The sequence below is a fragment of the Dasypus novemcinctus genome, chromosome 12 (assembly GCF_030445035.2).
Source record: "Dasypus novemcinctus isolate mDasNov1 chromosome 12, mDasNov1.1.hap2, whole genome shotgun sequence".
Classification (NCBI taxonomy): domain Eukaryota; kingdom Metazoa; phylum Chordata; class Mammalia; order Cingulata; family Dasypodidae; genus Dasypus; species Dasypus novemcinctus.
In genome coordinates this window covers 109,127,501-109,151,147 of record NC_080684.1, presented here as the reverse complement: position 1 = coordinate 109,151,147, position 23,647 = coordinate 109,127,501, and the positions used below count along the sequence as shown (strand labels likewise).

General features: G+C 49.3%; 1 pseudogene; it reads right to left on the bottom strand.

Moving 5' to 3' along the window:
- Positions 1 to 9,582: 9,582 nt before the first annotated feature.
- On the bottom strand, positions 9,583 to 9,655 carry LOC111765507 (small nucleolar RNA U3; annotated as a pseudogene).
- Between the last annotated feature and the right edge of the window lie 13,992 nt (positions 9,656 to 23,647).

The following is a 23,647-nucleotide window of genomic DNA, read 5'->3' as shown; positions in this document are numbered from 1 at the left end:
AACAATTTGAAGTGACCAAAAAGAAACGGGTTGAATAGATCGTAGTGCATCCATCCGGAATGCTGTAGAGCTGCTGAGAAGACGGACAGAGGAAGGTGCATGGACGTGAGAAACGGAGGCTCAGCCAGTGGAAAGGGCACGCGCACGTCGGTGTATGCAGGCGTTGTTTTCAAAGTGTGATTTCACACACGTGTGCTTATGTAGACACTACATGTGTCACATGTATAAAATATAATACCTTGTGCAATTTGAATCATTAAAAATATATCTAACATATAAACAAATTGTTAAATACAACGAAAAAGAATGTCTCAAGTTTTTAAGTAAAAATGTCCACCATCTGTTTTTCTAAGTTCTTCTATTTATTCTATAGGTATTAATCACTTTATTATATTGAGTAATTATACTCAAATACATCCAAAATGATGATGGATATGTTCAATGATTCTTACAATTTAATTTGCTAAATCTTCAGGAAATTTTCTTTATTTACCAAATAAAAAAATACATATATATATTTTTTTAATCGCTGAGTAAGTAAATTTTTTTGTACTGGCCTTTTCCAGTTTGGGCATCAGTCTCACCTTGGGCTCCTGCAATGAACCTGGGGCTTTCTCCACGGTCTCTGTTCCTGAAGGCGTGTGTGGGCTCCAGCTGGGGAGCTGCTAGGTCAAGGGCTTCTCCGGTCCCAGGGACCTCTCTGAGCCCAGGGTCCCAGGGCCTGTGTGTCCAGCCCACAGTGGGCAGGCCTGCCTGAGCGGCCTCCATGCTGCACTGTGGCGTTTTCGGACCAGGCAGTGGGAAGACTCAAGGCTCATCACAAATGCAGAGGAGCCGAGAGCACCTCTTCCCAAGAAGGGTGCGTGTGTAAGTAATCTCACCCTCCCTCGTAATCAAGGCCATCAAATACAAGCCTCAACAAGATTCACATCGCCACCCATCGACGTGAATAACTGCACCAAAATCAATTATTGGAGACGATGCAAGAAAATGTACTTTCCAATATGAACTGTGGGGGTGAATCGGGTGCCATCTTTTCTTAGGGAGCCACCCACGATAGCCAGGAGAACTGTGAGTGCACATCCCTGGGACTCAGCAAGTCCATTCCTTATGTGCACCCCGTTACTGCCCCCTCCACCGGCCTCTGCTGAGCTGGGCCAGCTGCAGGAGGGGACCCGGGACACCTGCGGGGGAGGAGCTCCTTGACGAGTGACATCGTCAGCAGCTGGAAGCGTGTTCACCTCCACCCACCTCCCGGCATCAGGAAGACGCCCTTAAACATGGAGCGGCTTGTCCTGGTTTCCCAACAATACCGTGAAAATGACCCCAAACAGAGAGACACCGACCCCAGCTCAGGACGTCAGCAGTCCAAAACCAAGGTGCCAGCAGGGGTGGTCCTGCTGCAGGCTCCAAGGGTCCCTGCCATGCCCCTCCCTTCAGTTCTCATGCTTGCCGGCCATCCTTGGCCTTCCCTGGGCTGATGGTTAAGGTCATGTGTCAATGTGGATGATCATGGCATCCAGGCATGTGGTCAAGGAAGCATTGGCCTGATGGTCAGGGTGAGTCCATTTCGTGGATTGAAATCATCAGTGAGTTGATGGCATGTGTGGCTGATTGCATCTACAATCAACAAAGGAATTGCCTTCAGCCGTGAGAGACGTCTCATCCAACCAGCCTCAAAGGGAGGGCTGAGGCTGTGGGCAGTCAGGAGGAAGCATTCCCATCTCCACTTCGCGGGTCAGTCTCCCTGGGATTCTTCATCTCAGTTTGCAGCTTGTGGCCTCCCTATGGAATTCACAGTCACGTGAGCCAGTTTTTATAATATAGCGGGTAATATCTGCACGTATGTATGCCTATTGCACGCATATGTGTCTGTGTGTAGTATGCCTGGGTGGGTGTTATGCACGTGCACACCTCCTGGCACTCCCGGTTCGCTGGAGGAGCCCCCCTGGCACCCTTGGCTCGCAGCCGCACCACGCCAGACCTGCCCCCATCCTCACACAGCTCTCCTCCGTGGGGCTGGGTCTCTCCTCTCCTTGCAGGGGCCCCAGTCCTTGGAGTCAGGTGCCCCCAATCCGGCAGCACCTCCTCTCCACCTGAACTAATGCCATCTGCAAATGAAGTCACGCTCTGAGCCCATGGGTGGGCATGAATTTCGGGGTGATACTCCAGGGCTTAAGAAGAACGAAACGGGGTGCTGTCAACTGGGAGTAGGAGGAAGGGGCTCTGCTTCACGAAGCTGCCATCGACGTTGAACAGTGGCTCTTGCCTTGTCCCAGCTGCAGCTTTTATTGGCAAAACGAGGGCTTTGGGCCTGGCAGCACAGCTTGACCCAGCCTCCGAGGACCCACCTGCTCTCTAGCCGGGCAAGGCTCTAGCTCTTCAAACTCCGCCATACCACGCGCCCCCAAATAGGAGGAAAAACAGAGCAAAGGGAGAGAATTCCCTCAGCCGCCCGTTTTCCTCCACACTGCTGCCCTGTGTGGCGTCCAGGTGGGCCTCTCCACACTAGCACCTGGGATAGGAAGGCACCTGCTTCCATAGAGGACTGGCGGTTTGTTTCCACAGCTTAACAGATAGAGTTTTAGAACATTCTCCAAGCACACCAGAACTTCCAGGCTCGGTAACCGTCCAAGTCCTCCCAGCTCCTGCTTCCTGGGATTCCAGAGGCCAGTACACACCAAGCACATACCTATCTTTTTGTTTTGTTCTGTTTACTTGTGTGTTTTCTCCTCCCTTGTAATTCATAAAACCTTGTAGAATGAGTACAAATGGCTTGATTCGCTTGTCTCAGAGAAATGAAAACATCCCGTGAACATTTACTGACTTTTGACAGAGACCAGAGTAATGCATGGTTTTATATTTTAGAGTTTCTCCTCATTTTATTTTTGGATGGCTTTGGAGAATGATGAAGGTAACTGAAGCAAATGCTCCCGAACATTCGGATGTGCTGGCCAAGCCGCTCCGGGACGGTCACTCCATTTCTATTAGGAACTGAGCTATGGGAACATGTCTGTGGCTTCAGACAAAGGGTGCCAAGTCCATGTTCCAAGAACCTGAGTTAACAACACACCAGAGGCAGGAAGGGACTTCCCTCCCGCCAGGAGGTGTGAGTGTGTGCACACGTGTGCGTGAGCTCAGTGATTGCTGGAGTCCCTCCCTCTCCCCTCCCCCTCCCTTCCCCCTTCCTCCCTTCCCTTCTCCCTCCTTTCCTCCCTCCCCCCTCTTCCCTCCTTTCCTCTCTCCCTCCTCTCCGCCCTCCCTCCCTCCCTCTCTTTAGAACACTTTCCCTTAGGCAGCACGCACCGAGTGACAAGTGACGAGTCGGAAGCTGAGAAGAACACACGACAACCGCCTCTGCAATACTCACGGGCTGGGGGCAGAGTGACCACGAGAAGTCACAGGCAGCGGGAGGCAGAGCGCCGAGCCCTGCCTCTGCAGGGGAGTGGAAGAACCAGGACCACGGATGCCTGTGTCTGGGCAGGGCCCGGGGGGGGGGGGAGAAGGGCAGGGGGAGGTGTGGGATGTTCGCCCTCGGGGCAGGCACGCGAGCTGGGGCGGGTGCCTCTCTCTGCAGACGTGACCCCCTTAACTCTCCACTCAGCCCATGAGGGGGGCCAGCGGTCATCTGGACTTCAGCAGAGCTGGGACTGGAACTTGAGAGAGGACACAAACCCTCCCGAGCTCGCAGGGTCCGAAAGGCCCGGCCGAGCGAGCCCAGCCCTGCCCGAGGCCCCCTGCCCGAGGAGGCGAGCCTCTGCAGCCGGCCACCCCTGTGGCCTCTCTGTTTCTGCAAAGTTGGGGAAAGGGCAGCGAGGACTCCAAGTGGCACTCCAGGGAGGACCCAGACCCCAGCCAGCAGCTGCTCGTCTTCAGTCCCAAACAAGTTCTGCACTCGTTTGTCTGAAACCCAGGGCTTGCCTCTCTAGGGTTCACAATCCAGGCAAGAAGAAAAATTAAATATGAGGTGACATCGTGCTGATTATCAGGGCAGCAGGAGCTCCGAGAAGGCTCCCTGGAGGGAGCAGGCATGAGGTGGCCCTTTGAGGAAGGAAAAGGGTAGAGCAGAAGGAGAGCAGATCAGGGAAGAGGGCTGCAGGGGTGGCACCTGAGAGCAGAGTAGAAAAAAGGAATGGGGCATGAGGGGCAGGAGGGCACCTGTTGGCACCAGGAGCAGGGTCTTTGGCCAGGGCTGCGGGCCCCAGCCCATCTGCACAGCCTGCCCACCCCCCATCTGGGAAAACCGCAGCCCACATCTGCAGGGTAGGGGTGGGCCCCTGGGCAGGGAGGAGGGAGAGCAGGTGTGAACCTGCTCTCCTGCCGGGCCCCTCCGCAGGGCAGACGTCCCCTCAAACCTCACACGCCTTCACGCCAGGCGCGATCTGTAGAACCATCTGTTAAGAAAGGCATGGTGTGGCCGAGGGTGAATTCTGCCAGGTAAACAGGAACGCTGAAGAAGTCAGGAAGGGCCATCACTGTCAGCGGGTGAAAAGAAGTGAGATTATGTGGATGGTGAGGCTTCAGAGCAGTGCGGGGAGGGGCCCGGGGGAGGGGTAGGTTGATGAGCTACCCCCCCAAAGTCAGGAGGAGAGAGCAGGAACAGGGCTAGGACTTCTTACAGGAATGCCCTCAGGGAAGACAGCAGGAGCTATAGAGAAGGGGCTCAATGCGGGACCTGGAAGGTTCCAGAACCTTCACTGCCAGCCTCTGGTTCTCTGCAGAGCTCACTGGTAAAACGTGGGTCTATCTCTTCACGAAAGGAAAGAGGGAGAAGCTGCAGGGACTTCCCGAGCCCTGGGGGAGGATGGACAGGCAAAGACCTTAGTGTTTCGTGGGAGCAGGATGGTCAACGGTACAGGGAAGGGCTGAGCCTCCGAGAGCCCGGCAGGAAAGCTGCTCGTGAAACAAGCCCTGTGCCAGAGGGGGCCGCCATGGGACGCAGGCTCCAAAGCAGAGGCTCCGGGCCCCTTCACTTTCCCCAATTTTGCCTCTTTCTAGTGGGTTCTAACAGAGGTTCTACAAGCGTCCTGCCAGCTACCTGCTACTCCTCAGGTGGGAGGAGAGTGGACTCCAGACTCACAGGTCCTGCAGTCATGTGCAGCAGGACAGGAGAAGCAGTGGGTGGAAAAGGGACTTGGGGGTGCCCCAAGCTGGCTGCCTCCTGCCCCTTCCGTCTGCTCTTTCCGCTAAAGTGGTTCTTCCACAGTTGATGTGGGCAATTTTAGACTTCATTCACATTGTCGTGTCCACACGTGGCACCAAACATCTAGCCCTAACACAATGGATAGTTGCAGGCATTTTCTCACCTGCCCACCTGCCCATAGATGCAGGTCCTGACACAGAGGACTCTGGATTTTGGCGAAGGGGGCCTGTGGATAACCAACATGGCCACAGCACTTCCTGAGCTCAAATGTGTATAGGGCTTGCCAGGGGGATCCTGATAAAACACAGGTGCTGATGCAGAAGCTCTAAGTGGAGCCCGGAGGCTGCAGGTCCATCGGGCTCCCAGGGATTCCGGGCTGCTGTCCACAGCCCACAGGGCAAGCAGCTGGTTGTAGAGGCAGTGAGTCTTGTAAGGGTGGGGGTGCTGGGTACCTGAGGCTGTTGTCCTCCTCCCCTGTCCATGGAGCCCACTCTGGGGGGAGCCTGCACCTGGACTCCAAGGCCCACTGTCCTGGATTTAGCCTGACGAGCTCAGGTCTGCTGCTGGCCTCCTTCTTGGTTTGGTCCCTGGTGTGGGCGGTAGGAGCCATCCCAGTTTGGTTTGCTCTGCTTCTCTCTCCCACCCGAAGGCTTTTTTTACCCCAGGTGAAAAGAGAAAGCCAACTGCCATGCTGGAGAGGGCAGTCCATCAAGACCACCCGTAGGCCCGACACCAATTGCAAGGTCAAGGCTCCCCAAGACCATCCTCAAGCTCAGTGGTCAGGAGGACTCACAGAGCTCACTGAAGCTGGCCTGCTCATAGGTGTGGACTGTCACAGGGACAAAATACAGACGAGAACCAGACCTGGGACAGCACGCAGAGGGCCAAGTCCAGCAGGGTGCCACAGACAGCTGCCTCGTCCCAGGAGAGGCTCTCACCTTTAAGTACTGATGTGTGACAATATGCACGGGATATTGTCAACCAGAAGATCCAGCTGAGCCCAGGTGTCAGAACCTTTCCCGGAACTCCATCGGGTAGGAGCAGCTGCCCGGCCATGATCTTTAGTTCAGTTTCCAGCTCCTCGGGAGGTCAGACTGTGTACCCAAAGCTCGCACCTCAAACCATATTGTTGGTGTGGCTCGGAGCCCCCACCCCACATCTCACGGTCACTTCTGGCTGGCCGAAGACCTCCAGGCAAACCGAGACTCCCCCCTGGGACGAGGCCTTCCAAGGAGTAGAAGTCATTCCCCAGAAGCAAGGCAGAGCCGGACCTCCTCGCAGGCAAGGGCACATCCCTTATGTCCTCCAGACAGTCATCCACTTGGCTTGGAAATGGCTTCCTGGAAGCAAAAGTCTCAACAGCTCTGTAGAAACAATGGACTGAAATGGGGAGGGGAGGACCCCTTGGCCCAGCTGCCCGGAGCCCAGTTCTTGGGCTCCTTGGAGCATCACACCCACCCTTCCTCCCTGTAGCAGTTTGGTGTTATTTATGAATTCCAAAAATAGTTAGTGGATTGTGTTTGTGAACTGGTCTGTCCCTCTGGATATATTAGATTGTATTACATTCAGAGGTTCCACTTTTACTTGATTAAATAATGATTAAGGCTTTGATTGGGCCATATCAGTGGGATATTGTATCCATGCCACCTTTGTGGGCAGGGATTCACATAGAAAGAGACATGGCAGAGGACTCACTTGGAGTTTTTGAGCTGGAGCCCTGGGAAGTAACACACAGGAGTAGAACACAGAGGAGTAGAGACAGCTCCATAGACAAGGCAGAGGCCCCAGGGAGAGAACGAGCGTGATAGTCTACAGCTGACCTTGTGGAGAGAGCAGAGCAGCCGAGCCTGGAGAGAAACCCCCAGGAGAGAGACAAGGCTTATCCCAGCCCACAGCTGATATTGCAAGAAGCTGGGACCACAGAATCTTAAGAGGAAGAGGAAGACTGAACCCTGGCAGACGTCGGCAGCCATCTTGGTCCAACAAGTGGCAACAGACTTTGGTGAGGGAAGTAACTTACGCTTTATGGCCTGGTAACTGTAAGCCTCCATCCGAAATAGATACCCTTTTATAAAAGCCAGCAGATTGCTGGTATTTTGCATCAGCACCCCTCTGGCTGACTAATACATTCCCCTTCTCCCTCAGCTTCTCCTTCTCTTTGTTGATTGCCTCTGACCTTGTAGTTTCTCTGGGACTTTCTTTCGAGAAAAGAAAAGGGCCTTCTTTTCATTTTAGTGGTTCTACTTTCCTCTGATTTAGTTTCTCCAGGAATCTGATTCTATCTGCTTTTGTTTCTCCAGAAATCCTTCAAGCATTTCATCTGCTCATGGAGTTTTCATTGGCTGGTTATCCAATAACATTATGGCTTTGTTAAGTCCATAACTTTAACCACGTCTTTCTTTCTGATCCAGGGCTCAGTCTGGCCTCTTGGTGTGGACTCCATCAGACTTGTCTTGTCCTGCTCTGTCCACTCCACAAAAAAAATGCCCTTTTCTGACTGTTGCCCTCTGACACCGTTTCTCCTGACTTTCAATGCTATTTAGAGTTTCCATTATCACCTAAGTGGTAAGACTTCAGAATCTTTGCTTCTAAGCCCTGAATTCTTCACAGACTCATATGGCCACCTGTCACCTACCCTATGATGTTTTAACTTGGCTCTGTTTGGACATCTCAATTCAACAGGCCCCACACTCAACTGACGGTGCCTTCCTCTGTTCTCACCCTCCTCCTAGCTCCATGCCTGGGTGTGACACTGCCTCACCGGGGGGCTCCCATGTCACCTGTGGCCCCTCTCACCAAGCTGGTCTTGAGGGTGCTGATGCAGGAACCCCACTTGTTCTGCTCATGTGGCCACCCACATGTTTCTGTTTGGAATGTATGGTATGGGATATCTACGGCCCGGACCAGCACAGCACGTGGACCTGTCCACAGCTCATCACTTGGCTACTCCCGCTGGCACCAGGCATGTCCTCCAGCTGCACAGCAGGAGGCCGGTCATGCCAAGTCCAGCTGCCTGCTGGAAGCTGCACCCTCCTCTTGACCGCATCTCCTCCACCTGCTGTCAGAACTCTGTGCTCTTCCTTTACTCAACTGCCTGTGGGTCCCAGACACACAGTCTTTTATTTTTTTTATTTTATGTTTTTATTGAATTGTCTTTTTTATAAGGTACATAGATCACAAAAAAATGTTACATTAAAACATCCCCCCACTCCTCCCACATCAACAACCTCTTTCATCATCGTGGCACATTCATCTTTACTCTCATACACAGTGCCTGTGCAGTACAACTTCTTTTTCCAGAACTATTTCCTCCATCTTTTCCTCCTCGGCACCCAGCTCAGGTGCCTTCCCCATCCTCTGGGTCCCCTTCTGTGCACAGCTGAGGTTCCATGCTGTTCCCTGTGCTGAACGTGGCTGCTCTCATTTTCTCCCTAGCAGATGAGCTCTTCAGAGATGTAGTTTGCGTTTTATTCACGGCTCAATGCTGGGCTTGTTGCAGATATCTGATAGGTACTGGACAATCGAATGCACGGCCCCGCCTCTGGCTCTCCGGAGCCATTCGTGAGGGCTCTGAAGTGAATGGCCCAGGGCCCTGGTGAAACTCTCCAGAGGTTTCTGTGTGCAGGGAAAGTCCTGACGTCCTCACGGCGCGGGTCGTCTCCCTCCTCGTCTACCCTCTCCCGCTGCCCCCTTCCTCGCTGTCTGCACCTTGGTGTGTCCAAGTCTGAGACTTCCTCCATGCCTCAGCCTGCGAGAGTGTCTTATCACTGGTGACAACTCCGTGTGGCTGTCAGGCACGAATGTCTCTGTCCTTGGTGCTTCCGTTACGCACGATCCGATTCATCTTCGGGGATCTTTTCAGCGTGGAGGTGGGGCGTGCTGACGGCCGCCTGGGCTTCCCATTAGCCGTGGTCTTGAGAACGAGGCCTGGCACTTCGTCATCTCTGAATTTTCAGCAACGTGCAAATAATCTCACACAGGGAATCTCTGCGGGTGGGCTTTGGAATGAGGACTAATTTGACATCGCATTCCCTCCTTTTTTTTTCAGCAAAGGCCATGCATCTTTTAGGAGGAGCTGCATTGTTTGGGGCCCGTGAGACTCCATCAGATTTGTAGTCTAAAGACTTGAGTTCAAATTCTGGCTCTGACACACAATGTATGAGTTTAGGTAAGCCCCTTTTAGCTTCAATTGTCTTAGCAATAAACCAATTGTTCATCCTCGTCCTTTTAGGTCTGAATTCCTCCCAAGTGAGTGACAGTGGCTGGCGAAGGGAAGGGACCAGGGGAAATCCTCCTTTTCCTCCTGTACAATGTATCCATTAAACTTGCAAAGAACTTACAGGTCTTGACCAACTCTTTAACTGGAAATGTTTTCATGCAAGTTCCAACAGATAAATATTTTGATACTAATAGAAAAAGACTTTCCCTAAAATAAGGAGACTCTCATTGAGCTATAAATTCTTTTAAAACTAAATTACCAACTATAGAAATGATCCCTGAAAGTGGGAATCTCTTATGTTTTTTAATGTAACATTTTCCGTGATCTACGTATCTTTTTAAACAAAGACAATTTAATAAAAAATAAAATCAAAGTAAAAAAAATTCTCTTAGCAATAAAATTGGGATTTTTTTAAACTTCAAAAAAATAAAATGACAAAAGCAGCTAAATAAATTATGGAAGCATTACTTGAAAAAAATCCTGTCCTGGCACCATCATCTTATTTAATCCTAAAACAAACTCATCTGTTTCTCCAATGTCCAGAAAGATGCATAAATGAGTACAGATTGGTTAAATGATAGCATCAAGGTCTCATTTTTAATGAAGAAAATGAAGAATATGCTTGATCATAGTCACATCCCATAAAACTAAACCCCATGTTCTCTTTTTGACTTTAACATTGATACAGTAATGCCTTTTCCTTTGCTGCAAAGATATTAAAATATTAGTGTTAACTATAGACTATAAATTATATTACTTGTATTTTCACATAAATCACCATATTCTTAACACCCTGTAATAGAAGAACATCCTTGTATTTGTGTTAATAACCACAATCCTCAACTACCACTGAAATCATTATGTTATAAAATCCCTAGATAATCTTACAGCATTCTTTCAATTAACATTAACCTCCCTAGACTACCCCTTTCAGCTACAATCACATTCATAAATCAGCAGTGTCAGTTATACTCACTGTAATGTATTACCATCAACTCTATCCACTTCCATATATTTGCAATCCTCCTTATTAAGTATTCTGCATATGTGCAGCATCAGCTCTCCTCCTCAAGTCACATTCAGTCTTCTACTAACCTGTATTCGGTAGTTTAGAAGTTTACTCAGTGAGGCCACAAAATATTTGTCCTCTGAGTCTGGCTTATTTCACTCAACAATGTCCTCAAGTTTCATCCATGTTGCCATACACATTCCGAGTTCATTTCTTCTCACAGGTGAATAGTTTTCCATCGTGTGTAGGGACCACATTTTGTTGATGCATTTGTCTGTTGATGGTCACTTAGGTTCTTTCCATTCTTTAGCAACAGTGAATCATGCCACTCTGAACAGCAGTGTGCAAATCTCTGTTTGAATCCTTGCTTTCACTTCTTCTGAATATATTCCCAGTGGTGGGATTGCTCAATCACATGGCAGGTCTATATTTAGCTTCCTAAGGAACCGCCAAACCCTCTTTCACAGAAGTTGCCCCATTTTACATTCCTACCAACCGTGACGGAGTTTTCCCATTTCTCCACATCCTTTCCAACACTTGTTGTTTTCTGTGTGTGTGTATTTTTATAAAATGGCCATTCTGTAAGGCATGAAATGATATCTCATTGTAGATATGTTTCCATTAAAAATTTGTATTGAAGTATATCATCCATACATGAACAAACAAAAACAATAAGAATATAGTGTAGGTCTTCTTTGGTTTCTCTTAGCTATGTTTTGTAGTTTTGTGAATAAAGGTCCTTTATGACCTCAGTTAACTTTATTCCTAAGTATTTGATTCTTTTAGTCACTATTATAAATGGAATTTTTTTCTGACTTCCTTATCAGTTTGCTCATTAGTGGTGTATAGAGACGCTATTGATTTTTTTTGCATATTAATCTTGTAAAATTTGGATGTTACTATCCATTCCTACTATAATTATGAGAAATAAAGAGATGGCATACATGAGTGCTCTGGTCTAAGGCACAGCATTGATTAAATCTCATAAACAGCCCTTTGCCTTGCACTAGAGCACCTGTTCAGCCTCCTCCTAGATGCCAGTTCACGGGCAAGGTGGACGCCTGCTCCTACCTGCCTGGTGCCACTGTTTGGTTGGAATGAGAGAACTCCTTGGTCTCATTTTGTCTTCTGCCTTCATGAAGCCATCCCCTTTACATGACAAAATTCTTAGTTCTGCGTTAGATAAATGGAATACTACTTTCTAGGGCAAACTTTGAAAATTCCACAATTTAGCTGGAGCATATTTTATTCATTCATTAATCTCTAGGCAATAATTAAATGGCCAAGACCTGGGATATGAGGTCACTTTCAGTATTTATTTTAAGAAGCAATATTGAGTTTGAAAGAACCAGTGATTCAGGTAGGTAATTGGATGTTCTCATTCCAGTGTTCCGAACCATCGTTCTTGTTACCTCCTGGTAGGCTTCATGTTTCATCTTAGTGAGAAAAGAAATAAGCACTTCCTGAGTTCTGGCCACTTTCCCCACGTGTGGGCAGTCTCTTGTGCCAAGACGCTTCCTTGTACCTTTGCCAAAGGCTCTGCGGCAGCACAACTCTGCTCTAGGGTGCCTCTGCTCTAGGGAAAGCGGTCATTCCACTGAGAATGGCGCCATTCCCCAAGCAAAATACCCCCTACATGCTGTGCCATTTAATCCTTCTGCCAAGAGATACTGGTCTCCCTGGGACATCAACACATGTCAGCACACACACACTCACACCCTCTACTGTAAGGTAGAAAACGATGTCAGAGAGGTCTGGACAAAGTGTGCTGAATCAGGAAATGAACTTGTGGATGCTGAGCACATTATCTCAGAACAGGGTTTATAGGCAAAGAAAGAAAGCCAGTAGACAGAAGCAAAGGGGGGAAGCAGAGGTGCCAGCACCAAGCAAACGGAGACACAGCGCCTGTTCTCCAGGCTGTTCTGCCCAAAGCAGACCCTTGTAGGTTTCAGAACAGCTGGAAGCGAAGCTATTTTTAATGACAAGAGAAAGCTTCTGAGACCCTGAGCGTGGCAAAGAACGATACGTGGAAGTGGATGTTGTTGGCCGGTATCTCTGTTTTATTGTGTAATTGTTGTGCGGCTTTGGTGCCGGCATCCTTATGAAATCTGAAGCTGGAGAGAGCAGAGGCTGGAACGGCTTCTCTCCTCTCTCGCCTTGCTGTTCAGGCACTCCGGAGACATTTCTCCACATGCTCTGTAAATATCCAGAGTGCAGTCGCCTGCCCCATTTCTGAAATTGTTTCATGCTCTCTTTCAGGATAATGAACTTGGGTTTCCCATAAATTTACTCCTTCCTTCACGTCTGTACAACCCTGGCTTGCTTCTGGTTTCACCTCCTTTCCTATTTCATGCTAACTGATTTTCCCTGCCATGGCAGAGCCCAATTTTTCTTTTCTTTTTTTTTTTGTATTTCTGTGATGAGTCAGTGCTTCTCATTTAGGGTCGTGCATATTAAAGTGTCTCTGCAGTTCAGACTCACAGGGCTTCAGTCCATTTTTTCATTGTTAAACACTCTGCTCCTGCTTCCCCCTGCCTTTTTATTCACTCCTTTTTAAATATTTATTAAGGACACACTCTGGGCCAAGTCTGGGCTAAGCCACTGGGCACAGCTGTGACAGAATACACGGGGTCCTGCTTTAGAGGGCAAAACCTCACTCAGCTCCCAACAAAGATTCAGGGCAGGGGCTGGGACCTGCTTTCTTTATGAAGCCCAAACACAAATAGTGAGACCAGCCTAAGCTCTGAGGCCAGACGCACTGGATTTGTCTCAGTGACAGTGGTTATGAACTATTAGATTTGGGGAAATCAGCCAAAGCAAGGGAAACTCAATTTCCCCGGCTATAAAATGGGAACCTCATTGGTCTGTGGAATGATTTTCAGGGCTTGGTAATGGTAGTTACTTATTAATAGTTTCACTTATAACCCTTTTCAGACCCAGAACCATGTGAGGAAATCTAGGAGAAGTAGTTCAGAATTCCTAAACTCAAGAGGCTGGTGATGACTGGGAGGGAAAGGAAATCCTCGAGCCAGTCTAGGAAATGTTCCCTGAGTCCTGGCTGTGAGAGAGGCCTAATGCAGGAGCGGGTGAGAGGGAGAGAAGACAACCCGCAGCGCCGCGACGCTGGCTGGCACAGGCTGATGCCCGGCAAAGTGAAACACATGTGTGAGGTTAATGAAGACCAGTGAGGTCTGGATGTAAGTGGCGGGAAGGTTTAGATCCCTTGATGTTTTAGGAAAAGGTTGGCCTTTCTGCTGAGCCCTAAAGAGTAGGGAAGAACTAAGCAGGTACCTGGCTAGAGCTTCCCAGTCCTGCGAGCAGAAGAAGCAAGGAGTCTAGAAGGCTCTAGGCATGTCCAGAAATCAGGGAGTCATCAAAGAACGAGCCCTGGGAGCTGAAGCTGAGGAGGCGGGAGCACACTGCCCCGGGCTTTGACCTCAAGGCAGAGAGACCTGGACCTTCTGGTGTGGGTGGTGGAGACCCCACAACCAGCCAGCTAGGGGCTGGCTGAGACTCACACAGCTCTTTCTAGAGGCACTGGAGGAGAGAGGTGAGAGTCACCCCAGGAGGGGCCCAAGCAGCCGTCACGCCTGGACTCAGAGAGGGGGTGGGAAAGCAGGCTGGAACAGGACACCTTTAGATGCTGTGCCCCCGGGCAGGTGCTCAGTGCAGCTGGTTGAACGAGCCTGGGGCAGCCCTAAGAAGCCGTGCAGGAAAATGAATTTTTGTTATTCCTAACACATCCCTCCAAGGACAAAGTCGAAGGGTATCACAATATGTTATCACTGTGTAGCATTGAATCGCCCATGTCAATTTCACCAGAAAACCCTTAAGAGCGACTCTTTGGTAACTTTGTAGGAATGTGCTTTGAAGTACCCAGGAGGTCCTGTAAAGCCTGTGGACCTCAGGACTGGACGGCCTTGTCATCTGACCTCCTGCTTTGCACAGAAATCACCCACCAGCTGTCTACAAAAATGTAAAGCAGCTGAACAAGCCTGCAACATGGACAAGGCGCTGCAACGATTGGTTTGCAAGGAAGGATTACCTCACCACATCTTTACAACAGCCCCCTCAGGTCCATATTAGTTGTATTCCCATCTCACAGATGGGGAAACTGAGGCTCAGAGACTTTACACAGAGCCCCCCTCGGTCTCTCTTTTGCCAAGAGGTGAAGCCAGTCCCAGATCTTGGCCCCTTCACTGTGCTGCTGGCACCTTCCACGACACAGACTTGAGCTTGGGGAAGCCCGTCCCGTGGCGGGCAGCACGGGCCCTCCTGTGCTCTTGCTTACTTAGAATCTGCGTTCCTGGTCCTGGACTTGCGCTTTAGGGTCCCCCGATCTAAGAGCATCCTTAGTTCTTGGAACCTAGGAATCCTGTCTCCAAGTCTTGGCCTTGCAGCCTCCCTCAGCACTCCCAGGCGTGGCTTCTGGAGCTCTCACCCATTTGGGACTCCCACCCAGGGTCCATGTGTCACTTAATGTGACCTTGGGACCACCTGCTGGACTCCAGAGACAGGTGACCAGCACGGCTCCAATCACCAGCCTCCTCTCAGGGGTGACCCTTGACCCATCAACCTCTGCCCTGGGCAGCCACTACCACCGCCCACCAAGGAAGACTCAGACCTGTCCTTCCTGTCATGCCAGGGTCACTCTGGGCCCCTTCAATGACCAGGACACTTCGAGCACTGTCCTGGAGCAGGTCCCGTTGTAAGCATTTTGCCTGGATGGCCTCACCTAATCCTTTCCATGTCCCCGGGAGGGGGGTTCCAACAACAGTCTCCCTTGCCAGTGGCAACACTGAGCTGCCCAGCAAGGCGGAGAAGAGGCCCCGAGTTACCAGGCTGGACCGGGCGCCCCTGCTCCCACCACTGAGCTGCGCTGCCTCTTGGCTGCCACACTCCATCTCCTCTGAGTTGACCTTGTCCGATGTCTGGCTAAAGACTGTGGGATCTGGATTTTATCATCAGATTGCTATAGTCCTGCTCAGCCATTTACTACCTAATATTTTACAAATGTTCACAACCTTGATGAAAATACCGAACAGAAACTAGCAGTGTCTGTGGGGGCTCTGCCTTGCCAGGCTCCCGGGTGGTGGCGTGCGCTCTTCCCCTGGCCTGGCTGGGCTCGCACTGTGGACACCCCGAGGACAGTGCTGGGGGGCTCGCACCCCTGAGGGCCAGCGCTCCGGAACCACTTGTGAATGGAGGTCCCCAGAACAGAGCGCTACAGGAACAGAGATTTCGTTCCGAAGTAGACACCTATCCACCCCTGTGGGTGGGTTTTCCACAAGCCCCCAAGCCCCTCCACGTGATGATGAGAACAGGCGGCACTGGTGTACTTCACCTCATCCTGACAATAGCTCCCTTGGATCGGCGTTACTTTCCATACTGTGTCAAGGAGGGCGTTGTGCCTGCAAAAGGCGAGGGCAGGTGCTCCAGCTTGCCGCTCAAAGCGGGGAGAGCCTGAATCTGGAGCCAGGCTGTCAACTGCCAGGCCCACGTGCTCTTCCTCGCTTCCTGGGGTGATGAGTTCCAGGCCACACTTCTTCCTCTGGTCCACAGGAAAATCAAGAGTAACTGTGGCCTACAGTTCTCTAAAGTCCAAATGTCCAGGGTGCACAGTAGATCTGGGCACAGGGGTCTCAAGCTGCAAGAGGTACTGCTCAGGGAACCTGGAGGTGGCTCTGCAGGGGACCTTTGTAAATGCTGAAATAAACAAACCAAGCAAAAGCAAACCACAGCAACAAAGTCTGCAGACCCTGTGCCCTCCCGCTAAGGGCCTCTCTTGGACCCTAAATACAAAGATGGTACAATATTATTTTTAGGGAAACAGGCCTGCCTCCCTCCTCCCTCCCTCCCTCCCTTCCTTCTTCCTTCCTTCCTCTCTCCCTCCCTTCCTTCTTCCTTCCTTCCTCTCTCCCTCCCTCCCTTCCTTCCTCACTTGTCTTGTGAGTCACTCCCCTGTGCCCACCCCATAGGTTCACCAAAAGAGAGAGAGAGGGAACACCATCATCCACTGCCCTGCCCCCTAGCCCTCTCTTCGGAACCTGCCACACAATTCCCCCTCCCTGAGCTGGGAGACCCTGCCGCTGCGAGAACGGCCCTGGCAGGCTGGGGGCCCTGCGGAGAGAGGCTGCTGCCCCCACCTCAGCCTTGCCTTCTTTCTTGGCTCACATGTCTTACAGCCCAGAACCTACCTTTCCTTTTGCAACTCGATCTCTCAAAGAGAGAAAAAGAAAATGTTACCTTCTCTAGGCAAAACTCTCGGTTTTATATGTTCTTTCTTTAGACAGGAATAGATTTTTTTTTTTAGAAAAATTGAAGGTGGCTTTAAAATGTCAAATTTTCTGACTGAGGACAAACTGCCTGTTAAATATCACATTTTCTAAAATTTACATGCTTTTTTTAACCCCCATCTTTTTTCCTCCTGCACACATCCCAAGTCATAACAATGAGAAGCATCAAAGTGTTGGTATTTTCTGCATAAATGCAACAATAAGTTCCCAGAGGTAGCCTGCCGAAGGCATTTGGGATTAATTAAAGGAAAGCATTCCCAAAATTGGCAGTGATGCTGTAGAAAGTCCTTGTTTCTCCGGCTAAGGGTCTGGACAGTTCCCACTCGCCCCCGCCTCCTGGCCTCCGGTGTGTCCTGTGAACTTGGGTGCACCGAGGTCCAGCAGTGACTCTGTATTACCCGCTGACCATGTCCAGCCTGGCCAAGGTCCTGGACTTCGGCCTGGGCCCTCCCAGCATGAGCCTTACTCTGCTCCTTTCCAGCTGCCTGACCTTACAGAAGAAACTAGACTTCTTCATTTATAGCCTAGGTAGCCATGACTACACCATCACTCGCTGGAACGGTCATCGAGACCAAGTACGTGGTATGGTTTAAACAAGACGCAGGTAGGAGCTTGATTTACCCACTGGCGTGGTCCGCTCCCCAGTCAGCTTCCAGGAAGGGGCAGAGTCGATACAAGGGAGACCACAGGTCAGCAAAGGAGAGTGACTGAGGATGGTCACTGGGCCAGAGACTGGACAGAACCCAGACTCTGGAAGTGTCTCTTGGCCAAGTCTCAGTGACTGGCTCACAGGGCAGTCAGTGAGCACCTGCTGTGAGCCAGGAAATCCCTGTCCCAAGCGAGGTAGGGCACAGAGCAGCCAGCAGCCAGTTCCCATCTCTGTGGAGCAGGGGGTGAGGGCCGTCTGAGGCTGTGGGTCAGGCAGTATCAGCTTCCTGAGGCTACGGTAACAAATGACCACAAACATCGCGGCTCAAATCAATAGGCATGCTTTCTCTCACCACTCTGGAGGCCAGAGGCCCAAAGTCCAGGTGCCGGCAGTGTCACTTCCTCCTGGAGGCTTTAGGGGAACGGCGTTCCATGCCTCCCGCCTGGCTTCTGGCATTTTCCGGCCACCTGTGGTGCTGTTTGGCTTGGAGGTGAGTTGCTCCAGGCCCTGTTTCTGTTGTCACGTCCCCTCTGAGTGACTTCTCCCCTTTTCTCCTCTGTAGGGACATTGACGTTGGATCAACGGCCCACCCAGATGGACCAGAATTATTTCATCTCAGGATCCTTATATTCATGTATCTGCAAACAGCCTTTCCTGAGAAAATTCTCATTTACAAGGTCTGGGGAGTCAGATCTCTCTGGGGGCCACCATCAAGTCCCTGTAAGAGGGAGGTCTAACTCCAGCTCAGGGCGAGGGAAGCAGCTGTGCCTCAGTTTTGTGAATTGAAAGATGGGAATAATAACATCAAACCAATAATAATGCATCTTGGCCCGGCTTCCTGCCAGGAAGGATTACAAGGAGAGAAGCAGTATGTATGCACAGAATGATATTTTTAACAATAATATTATCTCCTGAGCTACAGCCCACATGTAATGATAATTCTCATAATATTGCAAAGGCTTGATGGCTGTGAAAATCAAATTTAAAACTAATACTGAGAGTCATGAAGAGAGTGTTTGGGCAAGGGAGACCAATACTTGTATACATGCAAAAGAAAAAAAAAATCTTGGAGCAAGTTGCTAAGCTGTTACAAGGAAAACTCTTCCGGGAAACAGGCCAATTCACTTTTGTCATAACCCAGAATCCTTCCTTTGGCAGAAAATCTTCTGAGAAGTGCTTGATATTGGGGTCAGAGGGGATTGTCAGGGGAGGCTGGGGTTCTGGCATCCAGCCCCAAAAGGCAGCGCTGAAGTTCCGCAGACGTGGAAAAAGCACATGTTCATGGAACACGGAATTGCCCAGAGAGTCACCTTGGTGGGCCCAGTGGGCTCTGAATCACCTCCCCAGGTTTCCTGTGACTCCTATTGTCTTCTACATGTTTTTATCATGGGAATACATGGCTGCAACTCTTCTGAAAATGCAGAGGTTGAGAAGTGGAAACATTTCAGGCATTTAGCTTGTTGTTGCACCACTTCCATACCCTGCTGTGGTGTCCTCATACCTCTCCTGACATTTGGGAGAGAAGGAGGAAGAGATGGTGATTGGAGAAAAAAACTACAGCTCCACGCCCTGGTGGGCGGAGGCCCCGAGGGCCAACCTAGTTCTGCCCACTTTCTCTGGCCCCACCTTTGACAGATGCAAAGACTGTGGTCCAAAAGATGAAGCCACCAACTAGCACTTGGGTCTCCAGAACAGATGGTGCATGTCTTATCACCATGCTAAGACCCTCGCTGTAAGGGAAGTGTCCAGAAGACTGGGCAGTACTCTCCCTGTTTGCAGGTGAGCCAAGTCAACCAGCTGGCTGAGGGCAGAGCTTGCTCTCAGTCCAGCTTTAATTACAGCCATCTTCAGTTCTGCATCTCCTATAAGCCTGGCCCTGACCTTGGCATTGTAAAACACCTAAAATGGTCATTATCACATTATGCAGATGAGGATGCTGTCATTGCCGAGACGCTTAATGCATTTATCAGGTCCGTTCATCCACCAGACCCCTCAGCCTGAATTTCCAGATAATTAAAACATTCGAATTATTCACTTAGTTTTTCACACACAGACTCTCATCAAGAGTCTAAGCATGACACCTGACCTTTTCCTTTTATAGATGACAAACCTGAAGTTCTGAAAGGACCAAGCCTCACTCAAGGTTAGGGGCTAAGTTAGAGCAGAGTCAATTAGAAAGAGCTGGTCCCCTGAATTTCCATCCAGTCTCCTTTCCCTGCCAACCTCCCTGGTTGCCATCTCCCACCCACTGCTTGGAGAGATTCACAGATGAATACACTGTTTATAAAGTTCTGGGAGTTCTTATACACACCATGTCACATAAACACAGGACTGGGGATTGTCACCACTATCAACGTTAATTACAATAAGGGGAAAACAGCATTTCACTGTCACGTCAGTGATGCCATAATTACTAACGTCTCCGGCAAACACTCACCGAGTCAGCAACCCCCTGCTACCCCTGCTTTATTTATTATATATTTCCAAACAAAAGCCAGCTTGCTAAACACAGGCTTGATCTGATGGCTGGCTTGGGGGAGACGTTTCCCGGTGCTATATCTGCTCCTTGGTCCTAAGACTTCAGGTTACTGGAGTGGGGGAAACATTTTTGGTGGCATGCCTTCAGATTCTCTGCTGGTATCAGTTTTAGGAAAAAAAAATATTTATTTTCATTTTGGGGAGTAGTTCTGTAAAAGAGACATTTAGAAGTCAGAATATTCCCTCAGTCCTGTTAGAAATTCCTGGCCTCCTCCAGCTGCTTGGCCCTGGGCTCAGTGGCCAAGGAGGACCTTCCCCTACCCTCCCACTGGCACCTCCCACAAAGTCCGGGATAGATCTGCAGCCCCAGGCTGAGGACGTAGGACTGGACATGGGGTGGAGGGAGGTTTGTTTTCTGCACTGAGATCAGGCTGCAGCTGTGCTAAGAGATGTGGGGTTGGAGAGCCCATAGCTGAGGAGGGCATGTTCTATGCTGGTCTGTTGTCATCTCTACATGAGCCTCCCCACCGACTCCCCATGAGTAAGGTCCTGCCCCTGTTCCCATTTGTGGGATGGGAAACATATGATGCAAATGATGTAGTGAACGAGGGCAAGCAACCCAGCGACTGAGCGGCTGTGGTTTGGTTGCACTCGGGCCTCTTCCCTCCATGGCCCCTGCCTGCCCATCTTGGACTTCTCCTCCAGGGGAATCTGGATGAACGACAACCTGCTCATGCTGTGAAGTGGGTCCTTCTGGGGGTCGGGACCCTCACATCAGGGGCATGAAATAAAATACGTTTTTTGGAGACCATGGTGATGGGATCTACCACAGAAATTCTTCTGCTTCCCACCTGGAGGCCAACACTCAGTGCAGGTCCTAGAGTACCTGAGCCCCAAAGCCATTGTTTCAGTCATGGCAACATTACAAGAAATGCAGTATGAAGAAATGTGGGTGGCCAGCACCTCTCCACACTGACCAGTCACAGCCTGCGGTCAGCGTCGATCTGCTGGCTTGCCCCTGGGGGAAATGCTTCTGTGCACATGAACCCTAGTCTGTCCTGAAACCGCAGCTCCTTCCCTTCCTTTCCCATATAGATTTCCAATAGAGAAGTGCTCCGCCTGCTCTTCATTTGGTTTCTCAAGCATTTTGTGTGCATGTGTGTGCGCTCTATCTTTAAAGGCTGCTGGGAAGCCTCGAATTGGAGATGAGCTGGCATGGGGAAAGAGACTTCTACTGTCACATCAAGGAGTTCTTCAAGATGGGGGCAAGGAGTCAATTCTGTGGATTGCGAAATGAACGACTTGAGGCTGAAACTGGAATATTTATTGAGTACCTCCTATATGTCTACAGTTTTCACACACACACAAATATTTCCTTTAGTCCTCATAGTAAGCCTTTAGTTTATAAAAAATAAATAAATTGTGGTGACTTCCATTCCAGAATGATGGAGTAGATCTCATTTTCCCTATTCCTCCCAGTAAGTGCATCTTAAAGACTTGCGGGTTATATGTGAAAGAAAAAAAAAAGAAAGATAATGAGAGCAAGAGTGAAGGGGGTGGAAAGGTGGTGAGAGAGAGAGAGCGAGAGATAGAGAGAGAAAAAGGGGTGGGGGGAGGGAGGGAAGACTCTGAAAGATGGAAAGAAGAAAGCTAGGGAACTTGGGCCCTTGGAATGACAGTGGGGAGTTCCCTGGGATTCCCTGGGATTTCCATTGTGCTTCATATATCCCAGACTTGGGTCTGAAGAAACCAGCGACCACGAAATACCAACAGTACAGGCACACACACAAATCCCCCACAAAAGTCTACACTGTAGCCAAAATACAATGAAAAGGACAGTCTAGCAAGAGGGAAAACTTCAGGTAGTAGCTAACGCACTCAAGGCAAACACCACATTAAACACTGGCCCAGCCCCACCCTTACAGACAAAGGCTGGGTGGGGAGCCTAGAGTTCCATCTTCATGAGGAGATGATACCCCAAAATGACCATTTAACACTACTTGGGAGGTATTAGAGAGGTAGGGAGCTGAGATTTTATCCATACTGGGTAGTAATGAGTTACCCCTAGGTGCCAGTGGAGACCATCAGGGAGCCTGGACTTTCACTCCAACCCAGCAGTAACATGGCACCCCTCTGCCTGCTGAGATGGTATCAGAGGAGGCCTAATAGAAAGCAGGACTTTCATCATTGCCCAGTAGGAAGGCGGTCACTCTATCCTGGTTTCATGTGGAGAAAAGAGCATTCCTAGCCAAATAGGAACAGCTGGAGGGCTAGGGGGGAACCAGAGCCTCATCACCCCCAGTGACAGTGAGTAGCCTCCCTTCTTGGAGACCAGTGGAAGGTGAGGGGGAGCTTGGAATTCTCCCTCTAACCTCTCTTCACCTGCTGGGGCTGAGCTAGAGAAAGCCAAGTAAAACAGAAGGTTAAATAAGATACAGTCTCTGGCATAATATGGAAATGTCTGGGTTTCAATAAAAAAATCATTCATCATAGCAAGAACTGGGAAAATCTCAAACTGAAAAACAACAAAAAAAGGTAATCAATAGATTCCAAAAAAGGACAAAGATGTTGGGCTTGCATAATGAAGACTTTAAGACATGCTTCGTAAAAATGTTTCAATAAACAATTACAGAATTCAAGATGCAGGAAGACCAGGCCAGAGAGTTAGGACATCCACCCTTGGGGTCTGAATGGTGTTATTTGGAGAATGATGTTGAAAGCTGCTTTTGAGCTATGCTAATTTTGAGTGTGGGATCCCAAGCAATGTAGGCAGCCTGCATTCTGCAATACACTTATTCGGTGTGTGTGTTTGTTATATGTGAAACCCTTTAAAGCAAGCAGAAACCCTCTGGCCTCTTCTAATGGGATCTTGCAGCTTGAGAGAAGAGGTGGCCTGGGTTCAAATCCCTGGGTCTACCACCAGATAATTGTGTGACCTGGGCAAGTCAATTTTAATAGTGTAAGAATGAAAGGTGTTAATTTATACGAAATACTAACACCAGTATTTAGCAATAGGATTAGACAAGTGTTACTTGATTATTATTATTACAACATACGTTTCCCCTGGATTCTATGAAAGCTTCTGGTTGTGCTGCTGCAGATGCTGAAAACACAAGCTGCTTTGGAGAGTCATCACAAAGAGCATCTTCAAATCTTAACTCAAATTTCTATGGGTGTGAACCCGTTTGTAAATTGGGCCTTTGGAAGTTGCTATTATTGGTAATGTGTAGCCAAATAGAATTAGGGTGGATCTTAATCTGTAACTGGTAGCCTTAAAAGAGGAAATTCAGACAATGGAGCAGAAATCAGAAGCCAGAAGTAAGAAAAGGCAGAAGGCAGAAGCCATAGAGGAGACATAGCCAGGTGACAAAAGTGTCCCATCTCCAGAACACCTCCAACCTTGAGAGGAAGCATGGCCTTGCTGACATCTAGTCTTCAAAACCAGGAGTCAATAAATACTTGTTATTTAAGCCAACTCTTGTGCAGTATGTGTCATAGCCTCTACAGCAAGCCACAATTTAAGCAGCAGAAGAATGAAGGTAGAAGAAAAGATAAATCACCTTGTCAGATAAAACTCATGCTTGAATAAAATAATAAGCAATTACTAACATGCTTGAAACAAATGAAAAGGCAGAAAGCCTCAGCAAAGAAATTGAAAGTGTTAGCATAGCAATAGAAGAAATTTAAGCTAAATGGAAATTTTAGAACTGAAAAAGGCTACAAGCAAAATAAAAAGCTCAGTGGATGGGTATATCAGCAGAATGGAGGGGACAGAGGAAAAATCAGTGATTTTAGAGGTAAGATATAATGAATAAAAGAAATAACCTAATCTGCACAGCACAGGGAAAGTAGA